We start from the raw sequence: 19,209 nt of genomic DNA, 5'->3' as shown, positions 1-19,209 counted from the left end.
CCTAGATGGGTTCACATCATTTTGAGTTTCCACCTCGACATCTTGAATAGAAATTCTCACTTCTTCATTTACATTTTCATCAATCACATTTTCAACCACCAAAGGAACTTCATCTTCTTGCAACTGAACATCATTATCCACAATTTTCTTTTGGTTGGAGGCATGCACATCACCACCTCTCCCACTTCTTGTTGTTACCGCCATAACATGATTGTTCCCACCCTTCAGGTTCACTACCGTATCACTTGGTAGAGAACCCTTAGGGTGAGTATTTAAAGACTGTGAGATTTGGCCTAATTGCACCTCCAAGTTTTTGATTGAGGTATTGTGGGAAGCCAACTATGCATCAGAATCCAAATTCTTCTTCATCATCTGTTCGAACATCATTTCAATTCTACCCATATCATTGCTAGAAAAACTAGGATCTTGAGATGGAAATGGAGGTGGATTATTCGATTATTGGTACATTGGGGGCCTTTGAAAGCCTTGCCCCCGGTTTCTTGGTTTCCATTGTTCCATACACCTTGATTGTTATTACCAGCCCAATTGTTGTTATTACCATTCCAATTTCCTTGGTTGTTTTGATTGTTGTTCTGATTTCCCCAGTTATTGTTCCCCCAATTACTATTGCCTTGTTGTTGATTGCCCCAATTGCCTTGGCGTCTCCATTGTTGTTAGTTGGAAGAATTGCCTCTTTGGCCTTGATAATTATTCACGTATTCCACCTTTTCACTTTGTTCATCATAACCATCATTTTGAAATCCATCACAATCATTGTCAAATTGCTTCGAATTCCCTTGATTCTATTGCCCTCTTTGTCTTCTTTTGTTGACAATCATGTTGAGACCCTCCATGGCATTCACTTGGCGAGGATTTTGAACTTGTTGCAACAGTGCCTTCGCTAGTTGGTTCATCGTGGTTTTCAACTCAGCTATAGCCTGCTCATGATCACGTAACTCCTTGTGCAAATGAATAACTATGGGGTCACCCTGGGGTACATTGGCTCTACTTTGCCAAGCGGAAGAATTGTCAGCCATGTCATCAAGAATGTCACAAGCCTTATCATACGATAGCTTCATGAAGTTGCCCCCAGCGAGTTGGTTCACTATGCATTGGTTTGTTGTATTAATGCCCCGGTAGAAGGCTTGTTGGATCATCGCCTTAGTCATATCATTGTTGGGGCATTCCTTCATCATTGTTCTATAACGCTCCCAAATATCATGCAAAGGTTCCGTGGGCTCTTGCTTGAAAGCTAATATCTCATCTTGCAGTGCCGCCATATGCCCCGGTGAGAAGAATTTTGCAATGAACTTGTCCGCCAACTTATGCCAAGTAGTGATGGAATGGTTGGGAAGTTGCTCGAGCCAATCCAATGCCTTCCCTCTAAGTGAGAATGGGAAGAGTCTCAACCTAAGAGCATCCTCAGACACATTAGTCTGCTTGCTCCCCCAACATGTATCCACGAACACCTTGAGATGTTTGTAAGCATTTTGATTTGCAGCACCCGTGAAGTACCCGCGTTGCTCTAGTAAGGTCAACATCACATTGATTATTTGAAAATAGCCCGTCCGAATTCGGGGTGTGACAATAGCACTTGCATAGCCTTGGTTCGGAAGCACTCTAGGACCCACTCTTGGAGGTGGCAGAGGAGGGTCTGGAATATTGTCATTAACATTAGTATTAGCCTGGCAGCCTCTACAGTGTCCTTGAGGTAAAAGAGGCACCTCATCATCTCCGACATCATCTACCTCCTCTCCCGCAATCACATTTCCAAGAGGGTCATTTGCATTGTTCGCTACCATTTGGTACCTGAGTTGTGACATAAACAAATTAGTAACAAAGAAGGAAAGAAGAACAATACACAAAACTAGCTAAATAGATAACCAAAACCATTATCTCCCCAGCAACGGCGTTGTCGTGCCCCCTTTTTTCCCTCTTGGTGGAATCGGGAAATCGGGTTTGTGACATTTGGTATGAGACAACTTATTCCTTTTGGGAACTAGGTTTTGCATTTTAAAGAGTCTTCACCTAATGAATTAAGGTACATTATGACACCTATAAGATCTACTCCTAAGCTTGTTTGATAACTAGATATCGGGTAAGGGCTTGAAATTATTCTAAGGGGAAAGTATTAGGCACCCCTCAGGATCCACTAGTGTGGTTCCAGGCCAAATAGTTTATTGTGAATTTGTATAATTTAGCAAATAGACAAATATAGGCTCAAATAGTAGGGGATTTAAGTTTAAACACATAAGAGTTTGAAAACAATCAAAGGCGAATTTTGAGAAGAAAGGGTTATAATTTCTACAAATACTTGAAAATATAAAAGAGGAAGGGGGTCCTAGGTTTATTTATAATATGGATCACATCAATGCTAAACTCGGTATGACACTCCTCAGAAGAGGGGATACGCGTGGTATTAGCGCATCAGTCATCATATCCATATCTACCCTTCCCACACTATTAAGATATTAAAGCGCGGATTGGTCTCGATGTCTATTGCATGCTAGTACCCGTCCCTTCCTATCAGTCCCGGAGTATTTTTAGGACTACTATGCCTAAAGGGGAGGGATATTAGGATGATTTTAGGTTTTAAAGGTGAAAAAGCTAAGGCGACATACAAAATATATAGGGGCTGCACATTATGGGAAACATATAACAAATAAGAGGCTCATGTATACCTCCTCAAACAAAGCACATAAATAGCATGACTTAAACATACATCTAAGGTCTGAATTTAACATACTAAGGTAAGGGAAATTTCAATTGTTGAGGTAGACCAGCTTATTACATAACTCAGATAAGACGTCTGAATCAGGCCTTTCTACTGGTTATAGCAATTAACAAAGGCGAATTCAATTTTTTTTGGTTGTTAACACCTAAGGCTTGCCTAAGCATTTAGGAGAGATCCTATAGACATGGTATCTATTCAGAATAAAGCGAGACAGTAACAATTGAAGACGAACGATTTGGATCATATAGGCATACTTTATAAACCGCGTTAAAGTAAAGAGTAAGGTTGTTTAAAACTGATTCAGAGTCAAACTGATTTTAAATTGGTTTCAGATCCTATAGGCAGGATATCTAGTGTTGCTCATTTCAATTCCTATAGACATGATATCTAGTCGAGCGTGAATTGAAGCATGCAGTATCCCTATAGGCGTGATTTCTATGAAAGGGGGTACTGAAAATGATATCTAATTTTTAGCCCGTTAGTTCCTAAGTATGGTATTTAAGGGTGGTAATGCAGAAATTAAGACAAGTCCTATAGACAGGTTCTCTAAATGCGGAATTCAATATGCAGAATTTAGGTCCTATAGGCATATTCTCTAAATGTAGAACATTCAGAAATTTAATGAAATTGGATCTTATAGGCATGGTATCTAGATGCAGAATTAAACATGCAGAACAATAGATGATATCTAAATTGCAGAACTGAACATGCAGAATTTTAGATCCTATAAACGTGATATCTACCCTTGAGCATGCATAATTACCTAGTCCCTTTCACTAGCCAAGCCCCCAAATGTTTATTACAAAATTATTATAGACTAGACAATGAATTACATCAAGGAAGCACAAAAGAAAAGTTACAACCAGAGGAAGCCTGATTCTTGACTTCCTCTCTGAGTTATGGAATAAACCACCTCAAGTGCCATTGTTTCAAAGCCATTCACAGACTTGAGTATGACAAAGTTCCCTAAGGGTCTCAAGAGGACCTCGGGTAGTACTCACACCCAAGTTGCATAACCAAATAGAGATAAGTGCAGTGTGGAAGGGCCAGCCCTTATGTTTCCAAGTTCATAGGGAGCTCATGGGTCCCAAGGTAAGGCTCACACAAGAGGGGCAGAACTTAAGTCTAAGAATATGGTGGAAGTGCAGGAGTAGAGATTTAAAACTGAGTGGAGAATGGAGGGGGGTGAGTTGAAAACAGTAGTAGTAAAGCTAAAATCACAGAATCAGCAATTGCACAAAGGGTTCAGGGGTTTGGGAAATACATTGCAAGGAGCATATATCCTTAGGCAGGGGCCAGGTTTGGGCACGCATAGTAATAAATGGTGATGTCATGCCTATAAACCAACCAGAACACACAACATATAGAGGGGATATGGAGGTTATGATCCCAGGGAATCAGGTTTAGGTCATGCACAATAATGTTCAATGTTGACATGCCCCAAACCAACCAAAGATACCAAACACATAGGGGATGTGGAACATATGACCCAGGGAGGGTCAGGTTTAGGTCATGCACAGCAATATATGATGTTGACATGCCCTCAAACCAATATACAAACACATAGGGGGTTATGGGGTATTGAGGTTCATATATGAGAAAACATTAATTCAGAAAAAAGGAAAGGGCAGATCATAACATGCTTGATAATGAAACTCGATTAAACATAAGCAGGAAACAGGTAAGAGTGAAGGAATTAGTAAAGAAACATGTTGTTGTTGATGCTGGAAAAGTAATTAGGACATACCAGTAAAGAAAGCAAATGCAGAAAGAAAAAGTAGGCAAGTTTTCCACAGCTTAGCCTTGGCTTTCAACCAGCTAGACAAGGTAGCAACACAAGTAGTAATTGAGAAAAGAGAAAGAGTTTGAGTGAAGTGTGTATTTTTAAACTCAATTGGTTTGTGTCCTTGAAAGAAGAGTGGTGCAGGGTATTTATAGTTTTTTGAAAACGAGTGAAGAAAAAGTAATAAGTTACAAATATGAAAACAATCATAGGCCAGAATCAATTACACGGGTGATTCCTTTTAATTAAGGAATCATTGTTTAACAAATTCAAATAAGGAAAGAGATCAGTTTAGATACAGACAGATTATTGCCATAAAAGAAGTAGTACAAGCATTCAGTAAGTAATCAAGTCTATGTACAAAATATACTTATTTTGGAAATAGATTCAGCAAGGTAAATATTACAATAAAGGGAAAAGAATAAATCAATTTTGAACGGGCGAGTGAAATCAGGGTTCATAAAAGGGAAACTTTAGAAATTAGTCACAAGGTGAAGATTAATCAAGGAAGAAATTTTAGCATATAAATAAAGTGAACAGGGTCATCAGACATGCGAGGCCAAACAAAAGAGATAATCACAAACATGCAATAGTGGCAGAAATAAGCTAGTAGAAAAGCAAACATTCGAAGCATATTAATCAAGTAGGTCAAGTCACATTGAATTAATAGTGAAGAAAAATAGAGTATCAGAAGCATGAAAAAGTCTCACGGTAACAGATGAGAAACCTTTTGAAAAGTTAGGGTTTCAAGCATAGTCAAGTTTTAAAGATAGTAGAAACCCAGAGTTAGAGGAATCACATAAAGGAAAAGGGATTCTGAAACAAGGAACTTCAAATCGAGTTAGGCATTTAACAGGAAAAACCCTAATCGGAAAAAGACAAAGAAGAGATTTTGAAATAACTTAACAGGAAAAACCCTACTCGGAAAAAGACAAAGAGTCGTTTTTGAAAGCAAAATTGAAGAAACTTCGAGAAGATGCTTAAAAGTTCAGAGCAAGCATAGATCTAAAGTAGATATGAAAGAAATCTAAAGACCTTAGAGATTAGGGTTTCAGAAAACCCAGAAAAGATGAGAAAGGCTTCGAAAGTTATCGATATAACCAGGAGAGTCAAGGGTCTGACTCGAATGACCATGGTCGTCCGGGGAAAGGTCAAAGATGACCGGAGAAGGGCCATGAACTAAAATCGAACAAAGACTGGACCAGAGCTCTTTATAGTATGGCCTTGAAACCATAAGGACAAACACATAGGAGCCAGGGAAGGCTGGTGCAGGTCTCCGATGACCTCGGAAGGCCATAGATTATGGTGGATTAGGGTGGCGGCGGCTAGGGTTTGAGTGGTGTTGCAGAGAGTGTTTGAGAGGAATGGGATTCTAAGGCGGTGGTAAGTGAGAAATGATAGGGTTTTGGGGTCGTTTGGAATTAATTAAGGCAAAGGCGACTATTGGTCGTTGATCTAAGTGATCAAAGGCCTGGATTAAAACGGGTAAGTGGGGCGGTTTATGAAACTGGGTTTGGGCCTGGTCCGATGGGTTCAATTGGGTCGAGAATTGGGTTAAAATTGGGGTAGGATTAGGCTATGATTGAAATGTTTTTGGGCTATTATTTAAATAGCCAATTTCCCCTTTTAAAATTATATAAAATAGCAAATTGATTTCTGGAAATAAATTAAAGGTACTAAAATTATTTATAACACATAATTATTAATTTAAAAATACTGGACTTAATATTTATAAATGTGAACGCAATTAAATCTTAAAAGGGTCTAATATTACAATTATATGCAATTTAGCTTTAAAAATACAAATAAATTTGTAAAAATATGCAAAAATATTTTAGTTATAGTTTAGTACAAATAATAGAATTCAATAAATGAATCACCAAAAATGATAATTTTGGGAATTATTATTGGGTTTTTATGAATAAAATAGGGGAATAAATTGGTTAAAAAATCTTTAAAACATTTGGACACACTTATGCATACACATGCTATCTTGAAAGTATATTGCATATTAAAGAATATATAAGGAAAAATTGGGTATCAACAGTTGCCCCTCTTTACCCGGGAAGGATTAAAGAGTTGTCGGATAAAGATATGATGGCCAATTTTGACCGAGCGGAACGGTTCGAAGAGGTTTAGGCTGTGTCGTGGCTTCTGAGATGCCTACATATCCTTGGTTTTATAGGAATTAGGCCAGATGCAGTTCAGGATCCATCGGCGGAGTATGCCGATGGAGACTTTTCAAGAACGGATGCAATATCCAGGACGGGGTGAATGGTTAAGGTGTGATAGGGTTGCGGGAACTGGAGCGGGATCTCTCCTGTCGAGATAGTCGTTGCTCACTGGTTTACCTGCAAATAGGCAATACAAGCACATACTGTGCGTAAATTTAAACATGATGCACATTCTAGTCGGACCATGAATGTTGTCTTCGGACGATGAGAGTGATGTCCTTAGACCATGATGTCCTGGGCCATGAATCATGCAATAAAGGACTCGCAGGCCATGAAATAATGCTCTCGGACTATGAGGATGGTGCCTCCGAACCATGATGCCTTTGAATAATGATATGCAAAAAACTAAAAGGGATCCTCAGGCCATGACATGGTGTTCTCGGGCTATGAAAATGGTGCCTCCGAACGATAATGCCTTTGGATAATTTGGCGATCTTTCAGCCTATGAAATGCAGTGTGTGGCGATCTTTCAGTCCATGAGATGCAATAAGTGGCAATCTTTCAGCCATGCGGCGATATTTCAGTCATGCAATGCGGTAGGTGGCGATCTTTCAGCTCATAAGATGTAGATGTGGCGATCTTTCAGCCATGCAATGCAGTAGGTGGAGATCTTTCAGCCATGTAGATGTAGATGAAGGTAGAGCTTAACCTTGGAAGGCATAATAGTAGCCTTATGTAATGCGAAAATGCAGATGGAGATAGCGTTTAGTCTTGGAAGGCAAAATAGTAGCCTTATGTAATGCAAAAATGTAGATGGAGACAACGTTTAGTCTCGGAAGGTAGAATAGTAGCCTTATGCAATGCGAAAATGCAGATGGAGATAGTGTTTAGTCTCGAAAGGCAGAATAGTAGCCTTATGCAATGCGGAAATGCAGATGGAGACGGCGTTTAGTCTCGGAAGGCATAATAGTAGCCTTATGCAATGCTAAAATGCATATGGAGATAGTGTTTAGTCTTGGAAGAAAGAATAGTAGCCTTATGCAATGCGAAAATGTAGATGGAGACAGCATTTAGCCTTGGAAGGCAGAATAGTAGCCTTATGCAATGCGAAAATGCATATAGAGGCAGTGTTTAGTCTCGGAAGGCAGAATAGTCGCCTTATGCAAGAAATAAAATGGCAAATGGTAATAAGCTTTCTTAGCTAATAGCAGATTGCGATATTCTGACTGTTGGGGACATTGTACCTGCTGGGGACACTGTTGTGTTTGGATAGCAAATGTGAATAAATGCAATGGTTCTGAGAGTTGTATTCCCAAACAACGTTTATCTCGTGAGTGTATAGTATGTTTGATGGTTTTGCAATCCATGTGCATGCATCCAAAGAGAAATCATGAGGTTTGCAAAAGGGGGAAGGTTAGTTCGTATCCCCGTTGGCTCTGCTTGACCTGCTCGCCTATGATCTGGTGATACTGCATGTATCATTGGGGTAGCGTTACTAAACAAAGCAATTTCAATAATAAATAGGCATGATTTTTTGAAAGTATGACATAAGTGTATAATTAAAATAATTTTTAGATGAATCGATGACTGCGACGTAGTTCAGGACATTGCAACCTCTCCTGCTACGAAATTTTGAGGGTCATCCTCAACATTCTGCCCCAGTTTGATGAGTTGACACTTCTGACGGTTGCTTGTGGTGATTGGCTGAAATTACTTCGGAATTTTGAGGGTCCCCCTCAAAATTTTGCCCCAGTTTCCAATTGCGGGGGGAAATGAACTTTTTAGTGAATTGTGATCGAACCCATAGGGATGCCTATGTATTCCCTCTTAAATGGGAATCAGGTCAGGCGTAGTTCCATTACATCGATGAGGAAAGCATGAAAATTACACATAGTAACGCTTGACTGCATCTGAATTGATCGGTTTTGGTCAAACTTCTCCGTCCATTGCTGTGAGTAGCAGGGCTCCTCCTGTCAGAACCCGATGAACCATGTATGGACCCTGCCAGTTGGGAGAGAACTTCCCTTTGGCTTTATCTTGATGCGGGAAAATTTTCTTTAACACCAGTTGCCCCGGTGCGAACCGTCTCGGCTTGACTCTTTGTTGAAGGCTCTGGACATTCTATTCTGATAAAGTTGACCATGGCAAACTGCATTCATTCTTTTTCCGTCTATAAGGTCTAGTTGCACATAACGACTTTTCATCCACTCTGCGTCGTCGAGCTCAGCTTCCTGCATGATCCTTAGGGAGAGAATCTCTACCTCAGCGGGAATGACTGCCTCTGTACCGTAAACCAGCATATAGGGAGTTGCCCCGGTTAATGTGCGGAATGTGGTGCGATACCCTAATAAAGCAAATGATAACTTGTCGTTCCACTTCTTATGCTTCTCTATCATTTTCCTTAGTATCTTCTTGGTATTCTTGTTGGCAGCTTCTACAGCTCCATTCATCTGCGGCCTATAGGCTATGGAATTCTTGTATTTGATCTTGAAGGTTTCACACATAGCTTTCCTCAAGTCACTATTGAGGTTGGAGCCATTATCAGTAATGATCGACTCTGGAAACGCGAATCGATAAACAATGCGGTCGCGGACAAAGTCTGCCATGACTTTCTTAGTTACTGCTTTGTAAGATGTTGCTTTAACCCATTTGGTGAAATAGTCGATTGCTACTAGGATAAACCTATGCCCGTTGGATGCAGCAGGCTCAATTGGTCCAATAACATCCATTCCCCAGGCAGCGAACGGCCATGGTGAGCTCATTGCATTAAGCTCATTCAGAGGTATCTTTATTATGTCTGCATGTATCTGACAGCGGTGGCATTTCCGGACATACTAGATGCAGTTTGTTTCCATAGTCATCCAAAAGTAACTAGCTCGGAGTATCTTTTTTGCTAAGATAAAACCATTCATATGCGGACCGCAGGTCCCAGCATGAATTTCTTCTAGTAGCTTGGATGCTTCCTTTGTGTCGACACACCTTAATAATCCCAAGTCAGGAGTCCTCCTATACAGGATTCCTCTGCTGTGAAAGAAATTGTTGGACAACCTCCGATGTGTGCGTTTCTGAATAGTATTTGCAAGCTTTTGCCAAATATTCCCTGATATCATGAAACCAAGGCTTTACGTCTGCTTCTTCTTCAACATGGGCACAATAAGTTGGCTGATCATAGATCTTCACTAGAATGGGATCAATGAAGTTTTTGTCTGGATGTTGTATCATAGATGACAGAGTAGCCAATGCATCGGCAAATTCATTCTGGATTCTGGGAACATGTTGGAACTCTGTCTTCGTGAACCTTTTCCTCGATTTTTGTACATCATGCAGATACGGGAGTATCTTGGAGTTCTTGGTTTCCCATTCTTCATGCACCTGATGTATGAGTAGGTCCGAATCTCCAATCACTAGCAACTCTTGAATGTTCATGTCAATGGCCATTTTAAGCCCTAAGATACAAGCTTCATATTCAGCTATGTTGTTGGTGCACGGGAACCTGAGTTTGGCAGACACCAGATAATGATGACCGGTTTCTGATACTAGGACTGCTCCTATGCCAACTCCTTTAAAGTTTGTTGCTCCATCGAAAAATATTCTCCAACCATCATAGGATTTTGCGATGTCTTCTCCTATGAATGATACCTCTTTGTTAGGAAAATATGTTTTCAGGGGTTTGTATTCTCCATCCATGGGATTTTCAGCAAGGTGATCTGCTAGTGCTTGTCCTTTAATTGCTTTTTGAGTCACGTAGACAATGTAAAATTCACTCAATAGGATTTTCCACTTGGCTAGCTTGCAAGTGGGCATGGGCTTCTGGAAGATGTACTTCAAAGGATCCATCCTTGATATGTGGTATAGGCACAGAAAGAATGCCTCAGTTTCTGAGCTACCCAAGTTAAAGCACAATAGGTGCGCTCTAACAGAGAATACCGGGCCTCGTACGGGGTGAACTTCTTACTGAGGTAATAGATAGCCTGCTCCTTCCTTCCCATTTCATCATGCTACCCCAGAACGCAATCAAAAGCTCTATCCAATACTGCAAGGTAGAGTAATAAGGGTCTACCTGGCTTAGGCGGGACCAAGACTGGTGGTGTTGACAAGTATTCCTTGATTCTGTCGAAGGCTTTTTGGTAGTCATCGGTCCATTTGGTGGCGGCATCCTTCTTTAACATCTTAAAGATTAGCTCATAGATAACTGTGGATTATGCTATGAACCGGCTGATGTAGTTAAGTCTTCCCAAGAAACTCATCACATCCTTCTTGTTCTTTGGTGGTGGTAGTTCTTGGATGGCTTTGACTTTTGATGGATCCAGTTCTATTCCTCGGTGACTCACAATAAACCCAAGCAATTTTCCAGCAAGAACCCCAAATATGCACTTCGCGGGATTCAGTTTCAGGTTGTACCTTCGCAATCTATTGAAGAACTTTCTCAAATCTTCCATATGATCAGTGGCCTTCTTGGACTTGATGATGACATCATCTACATACATCTCAATCTCCTTGTGTATCATATCATGAAAAATAGTAGTCATGGTCCTCATGTAGGTGGCTCCTGCATTCTTTAATCCAAATGGCATCATCTTGTAACAGTATATTCCCCATGTCATCATGAAAGCCATTTTCTCAGCATCTTCCTCATCTATCCAGATCTGATGATAACCAGCAAAATAATCTACCAATGACTGTAGCTCATGCTTGGCTCAATTGTCAATCAGGATGTGTATATTTGGTAAAGGGAAGTCATTTTTCGGACTGGTCCGGTTGAGATCCCGGTAGTCGACACAGACTCTGACCTTCCTGTCCTTCTTTGGCACTGGCATGATGTTGGCTAACCATATTGGGTATTCTACTACCCTGAGAACCTTAGCTTTGACTTGCTTAGTGACTTCTTCCTTGATTTTCAAACTCATATCAGGCTTGAACTTTCTGAGCTTTTTCTTTACCGATGAACGATTGTCAGTTTGTGAGCCACAATAGACGTACTTAGACCAGTCATGTCATCATACGACCAGGCAAATATGTCCTCGTATTCCCTTAGAAATTTTGTGTATTCCTTCTTTTCTGATGGCGATATGTGAACATTGATTCGCGTTTCTTTGATATTCTCTGCATCTCCCAGGTTAACAATTTTTGTCTCATCTACGTTGGACTTAGGTCTGTTCTCAAAGTTCTCAACTTCTTTGACAACCTCCTATGGTATGTCATCTTCCTCTGAATCAATGTCCGTTTGTTGCGTTGTCTCATTGCATGTCACAGTCATTGGTTTATCAAGATAAGTAATAGTAATGCCCGAGGCTCGTCGGGCTCTAGTTGTCCTGATGGTCCAGTTATTGAGGCGTGCCTCTCTGCTTACGGCCTATATGGAAGGGCCTTCCTCCCCCTCATCCTTGATAACAACACGATAATCCATGTCATTGTCTTCCAGGAACAAGTTCTTCACCGCAACCAGTGCTTCTTCTTCGTCTGACCCATAAATAATGTCAGCCGGTTGGAAGTTCTGCTCCAGATGTGGTATTGGCTGCTCTAGTGGATAGTAAGGATTGTTCCATGGTGGTGACTAGTTGTTGAATCCTTCCCAGGTGTACTCATATCCCAGACCGAAAGTAGTGCCATGCTTCTTAAGCTTTATGGGCTTAGAGATTCCTTGGAGGTTCTTGTCGAGCCCCTTGCCAGGTTCGTACCCACTCCAATTCAGTATACTCTCGATCTTTTTATCCCACCTTTTATCTTTGTCAACAGAATTTACCCGTTCAATGTGGTGGTAAGTATCTCCACCTAGCTTCCTTCAACGCCTTGAATCCAGCTAGTCAATTTCTTAAGTTCCTCAGCCAGGTTCCTGATGAGCAAGTCTTTATCATCAAACTCGGGTGTGATTAAGATAGGTTGGGTGGAGTGTGGCATGGTCTCCTCGTAGATAGGGGTGTTATGGTGGGTGTGGAAGTGGTCATTTATGGAGTTTTGGAGTTCTGGGATGAGTAACGGGGTGTTGTTTGAGGTATGGCAGGTGTTGCAGTGATGGTGAGGAGCGAGATGGTTTTGTTGCTTTGGGATATTATGTGGAGGTATAGGGTTCTGAGCATTTAGGAAATTGATATCTGGAGTGGTGAGGGAAAATGACAGACTTGCCAGATTCCGAAACTAATCAAGTTCTTCTTGAAATTTCAACCGTTTTTGTTCAACTTGGGATGCATTTTCCTTAGGAACCTGAGTACCTTGACCATGAGTGACCTATACTCGTTCAGTTGAGTTTTCCTTTATGACATTGTTCAAATCTTCCATCTTCCCTTTGTTCTTGTTTTTGGCAGGACTAAGAGGAGGAGTGGGTGGAGGGCCCCTGGATCTCGTGGAATAGGATGATGTTGCCAGAGTGCACAAACTAACCTTTGGGGAGGGGAATAATATAACAAAAAGTAAAAACAAAAAGGTAACCAAGTTAGTGAGGATTATAATAAGCGTTGCAATATTTAAACACATAGTGCAAGAATGTAAATTGTGTCCTAATTTGGGAACCTCTTTGTGCCCGAGGTAGGCCTAGCGATAGATTGTTGGAGAACTTAGGATGTAAAATGCCTCATTTCATTGATAAAAGTAGATGAATCCCAAATTGATAGGAAATGAGAACCAATAATGGCTATTTGCCTTACTATATTTTATAAAGCGAAAAGAAAAACTCCTATCTACTTGGTCCTAGAAGGACCTTCCCCAGATTCGGCATCCTTGGCTCCGTCGAAAAGCTTTCCCAACTCGCGAAGTCCCAACAATAGGTAGGCCCTGGCTAGATGTCTGCCTTCGATTCCTTCAGCATTTTGGCAATCTTTGACCCTCTTGAGAAACTTTCTTTCCAATTCCACTATGCCTCGCTCCAAGTATCCCAGTCGCTTGTTGGCACTGACAGCCATGTCCTTCCATTCCTTAATTAGTTTATGGTTGGACTCTTGTATTTCGCGGTGTTCGCTTTCGCACTCATGAATTCTTTTGCGCAGTTGGTTGTATTTGACATGTGCCTCGACCCTTTCATCTATGATCCTGTGACCTCGAGCAAACCCTGGTTGGCCCAGACCATCATGATTGTCTTCTAACCAACCTGAGTAGAAAGGAGCGCAACCAGCATGATACCTGTCTGACTCAATGTTATACTTCCCCATTATGATCTTGTAGTGCCACATATGCTGAGCTTGGCACGTGTAAGGACTATCATCATTTTGGAAATCAGCCCGAAAATGACTCATTTTGTCGACCTTGGGTATAACCTGCTTCCTACCAGCTTGTCTCATAACTCGGAGAGGGATGTAAGGGTATGTTCCTCTTAGCCCAATCAATATCAGGAAAGATGCGTCTTGGGATCGGGCGATGAACTCCTCGGTCGGAAACCATTCGAACATCCATTGTACTTGGTCCTCAATTAGATTATCAAATAGCTCGACCCATCCTTTGGCATCTTCTGGCTGAGCGAACATATTGGGCATGTAATTCATTCGCCTCGGATGATGGAAAGCGATATGATCATCCCAGTGCCTTCGCTAAATCTCTTGTCGGTATTCACCCCTTTGGAGATGTTCCACGAGCTAGAGTTGAAGTAATAAATTGCAACCTTCGAAGTGTTTTGCTCCTCGTTAACACTTCTCCAAGGCTCGATATATGTCGGCAAGGATCATTGGCACAATGTTGAATGGCTGCCCACCGATCCCGTTCATTAAAGTCTTAGTTACCATAGCCATCCTGGTGTGGATTCTTGCTTTCTTCATCGGAAACACGATCATCCCCAGGAAATAAAACATGAATACAAAGACCCTTCGGTGAATGTGCCGTAATAATGTGATGGCAAACTCATCAAGATAGGTACGGTAGGTTTGTTGTGACCGTACCTCTCATACAGATAGTCAAAGGGGATGTAAGATTCTTTCAAACATGTCAGCTCTAGATTCTTCTTCAAACCCATCATTTTGAGGAAGCCCCTGCCCTTGCGGTTCTCAAGCATTAACAAACCCGGAGTTTCCTATGCTATACCGGCCAATTCTCCTATCTCTTCTAGCAAGGGTGTCATTTCAATTTCCCCTAAGCGGAATACGGCCCTCTCACAATCCTAGAACAATGTTGCAGCTTCTATGATCTTGCTGTTGGGTTGGATCTCCGGAGAGAAGGTAGATTCCCCAAATATTTTCGGATAAGAGTTTGATCACTAAAGTGAAGATCCTTCCACCAGCTTAGTAGTCTTGGGTGGATGTTGGTGACCATGCCAAATCTAGGGATTTCGTGCCTCATTTTTGCAAGACAAAAAAGGTTAGGCCCTTACCCCCACCAGACTCGACTATTTAATACCAACAATTAGCATGAAGCATTTAGTTCTCCAAATAGATTCACAGAACGTGGTGACGTTCGTTCAGGTTTAAGGAAACCTAGTGGACTTTGGTCGAGGCTATCTTAAAGGGTCATTATGTGGACAACATAACTGAACCAGCTAGGTTTGACCATGATGCATGCACAGTTTAAACAAAGTAAGGTTTCTATGGGGTTTTAGACTAGTACCCTTGAGCGGACAACTCAAGAGGGAGAGGCACGGAACTGTCGACTGCACCGCTGATCGACTAGTTTTACTGCAAATATGCCTTTTCCGGATTTAGGGGTAATAATATAGGAAGAACGCAACCACTCATTATAAGCATTGATATGGTATTTTGTTTGGCACGAGTGGAGTATGCTGTTGAGCATGGTTCTGCAAAAATTAAAAGCATGTTGACATGTATTTGCACATTAAGAAAGTAGTAAATATAGCAGTTTCAAAATTTAAAGTAATAGTAAAGGAAAGAAACAAAGAAGACAAGTCAGTTTTGTAGTTGAAAAGGAAATTGAATGCTTAAAGGAATTAAACAAGTAATTGCACATAAAGAGGTATAAATTCACAATAACAGTCTGAAATGGTAAAAGCCTAAATATCCCCAGCAAGGTCGCCATGTTGTCGCGCTCCCTTTTTCCCTCTTGTTGCAATTGGGAGATCGGGTTTGTGACATTTGGTATGGGACAACTCATTCCTTTTGGGAACTAGGTTTTGCATTTTGAGGAGTCATCACCTAATGATTTAAGGAACATTAGGACACCTATAAAACCTACTCCTAAGATTGTTTGATAACCAGGGATCGGGTAAGGGCTTGAAATTATCCTAAGGGGAAGGTGTTAGGCACCCCTCAGGATCCACTAGTGTGGTTCCCAGCTAGATAGTTTATTGTGAATTTTTACAATTTAGCGAATAGACAAATATAGGCTCAAATAGTAGGGGATTTAAGTTTAAACACATAAGAGTTTGGAAACAATTAAAGGCGAATTTTGAGAAGAAGGGGTTATAATTTCTACAAATACTTGAAAATATAAAAGAGGAAAAGGGGGTCCTAGGTTTATTTATAATATGGATTACATCAATGCGATACCCAGTATGACACTCCTCAGAAGAGAGGATACACGTGGTATTAGCGCACGGGTCATCATATCCATATCTACCCTTCCCACCTCGTTAAGGTATTAAAGCGCGGATTGGTTTCAATATCTATTGCATGCTACTACCCGTCCTTTCCTATCAGTCCCGGAGGATTTTTAGGACTGCTATTCCTAAAAGGGAGGGATATTAGGCTGATTTTAGGTTTTAAAGGTGAAAAAGCTAAGGCGACATACAAAACATATAGGGGTTGCACATTAGGGGAAACATATAACAAATATGAGGCTCATGTATACCTCCTCACTCAAAGCACATAAATAGCATGACTTAAACATACATCTAAGGTCTGAATTTAACATACTAAGGTAAGGGAAATTTCAGTTGTTGAGGCAGACCAATTATTACATAACTCAAATAAGAAGTCTGAATCAGGCCTGCCGACTAGTTGTAGCAATTAACAAAGGCGGATTCAATTTTTTTGGTTGTTATTACCTAAGGCTTACCTAAGCGTTTAGGAGAGATCCTATAGACATGGTATCTATTCAGAATGAAGCGAGACAGTAACAATTGAAGACAAACGTTTTGGATCCTATAGGCATGCTTTCTAAACCGCGTTAAAGTATAGAGTAAGGTTGTTTAAAACTGATACAGAGTCAAACTGATTTTAAATTGGTTTTAGATCCTATAGGCAGGATATCTAGTGCTGCTCATTTTAATTCCTATAGACATGATATCTAGTCGAGCGTGAACTGAAGCATGCAGTATCCCTATAGGCATGATTTCTACGAAAGGGGGTACTAAAAATGATATCTGATTTTTAGCCCGTTAGTTCCTAAGCATGGTGATTAAGTGTGGTAATGCAGAAATTAAGACAAGTCCCATAGACAGGTTCTATAAATGCAGAATTCAATATGCAGAATTTAGGTCCTATAGGCATATTCTCTAAATGTAGAACATTCGGAAATTTAATGAAATTGGATCTTATAGGCATGGTATCTAGATGCAGAATTAAATATGCAGAACAACAGATGATATCTAAATTGTAGAATTGAACATGCAGAATTTTAGATCCTGTAGACGTGATATCTACTCTTGAGCATGCATAATTACCCAGTCCCTTTCACTAGCCAAGCCCCCAAATGTTTATTACAAAATTATTATAGACTAGACGATGAATTACATCAAGGAAGCACAAAAGAAAAGTTACAACCAGAGGAAGCCTGATTTTTGACTTCCTCTCTGAGTTTTGGAATAAACCACTTCAAGTGCCATTGTTTCAAAGCCATTTTTAGACTTGAGTGTGTCAAAGTTCCCTAAGGGTCTCAAGAGGATCCCAGGCAGTGCTCACACCCAAGTTGCATAACAAATAGATATGAGTGCAGTGTGGAAGGGCCAGCCCTTATGTGTCCAAGTTCAGAGGGAGGTCATGGGTCCCAAGGCAAGGCTCACACAAGAGGGGCAGAACTTAAGTCTAAGAATATGGTGGAAGTGCAGGAGTAGAGATTTAAAACTGAGTGGAGAATGGAGGGGGAGAGGGGTGAGTTGAAAATAGTAATACTAAAGCTAAAATCACAAAATCAACAATTGCACAAAGGGGTCAGGGGTTTGGGAAAAACATTGCAAGGAGCATATATCCTTAGGCAGGGGCCAGGTTTGGGCACGCACAGTAATAAATGGTGATGTCTTGCCTATAAACCAACCAGAACACACAACATATAGAGGGGATATGGAGGTTATGATCCCAGGGAATCAGGTTTAGGTCATGCACAATAATGTTCAATGTTGACATGCCCCAAACCAACCAAAGATACCAAACACATAGGGGATGTGGAACATATGACCCAGGGAGGGTCAGGTTTAGGTCATGCACAGCAATGTATGATGCTAATATGCCCTCAAACCAATATACAAACACATAGGGGGTTATGGGGTATTGAGGTTCATATATGAGAAAACATTAGTTCAGAAAAAAGGAAAGGGCAGATCATAGCGTGCTTGATAATGAAACTCGATTAAACATAAGCAGGAAACAGGTAAGAGTGAAGGAATTAGTAAAGAAACATGTTGTTGTTGATGCTGGAAAAGTAATTAGGACATACCAGTAAAGAAAGCAAATGCAGAAAGAAAAAGTAGGCAAGTTTCCCACAGCTTAGCCTTGACTTTCAGCCGGCTAGATAAGGTAGCAACACAAGTAGTAACAGAGAAAAGAGAGAGAGTTTGAGTGAAGTGTATGTTTTTTAACTCAATTGGTTTGTGTGCTTGAAAGAAGAGGGGTGCAGGGTATTTATAGTTTTTTTTTGAAAACGAGTGAAGGAAAAGTAATAAGATACAAATATGGAAACAATCATAGGTCAGAATCAATTAGACGGGTGATTCCCTTTAATTAAGGAATCATTGTTTAACGGATTCAAATAAGGAAAGAGATCAGTTTAGATACAGACTGATTATTGCCATAAAAGAAGTAGTACAAGCATTCAATAAGTAATTAAGTCTAAGTACAGAATATACTTATTTTGGAAATAGATTCAGCAAGGTAAATATTACAATAAAGGGAAAAGAATCAATCAATTTTGAACGGGCGAGTGAAATCAGGGTTCATAAAAGGGAAGCTTTAGAAATCAGTCACAAGGTGAAGATTAATCAAGAAAGAAATTTCACCATATAAATAAAGTGAACAGGGTCATCAGACATGCGAGGCCAAACAAAAGAGATAATCACAAACATGCAATACTGGCAGAAATAAGCTAGTAGTAAAGCAAACATTCGAAGAATATTAATCAAGTAGGTCAAATCACATTGAATCAATACTGAAGAAAAATAGAGTATCGGAAGCATGCAAAAGTCTCACAGTAACAGATGAGAAAAATTTTAAAAAGTTAGGGTTTCAAGCATAGTCAAGTTTTAAAGATAGTAGAAACCCAGAGTCAGAGGAATCACATAAAGGAAAAGGGATTCTGCAACAAGGAACTTCAAATCGAGTTAGGCATTTAAGCGAACAGTTTCATACCCAAAGCCACAGGGTTTTCAACAATAGTCGAGCGCTAAAAATAGATCAAACAAACACTCATCTAACAAACAGCTTTTAGAACTCGAC

The sequence above is a fragment of the Nicotiana sylvestris genome, chromosome 9 (genome assembly GCF_000393655.2).
Source record: "Nicotiana sylvestris chromosome 9, ASM39365v2, whole genome shotgun sequence".
NCBI lineage: Eukaryota > Viridiplantae > Streptophyta > Magnoliopsida > Solanales > Solanaceae > Nicotiana > Nicotiana sylvestris.
Note: the sequence above shows the minus strand (reverse complement) of the source record.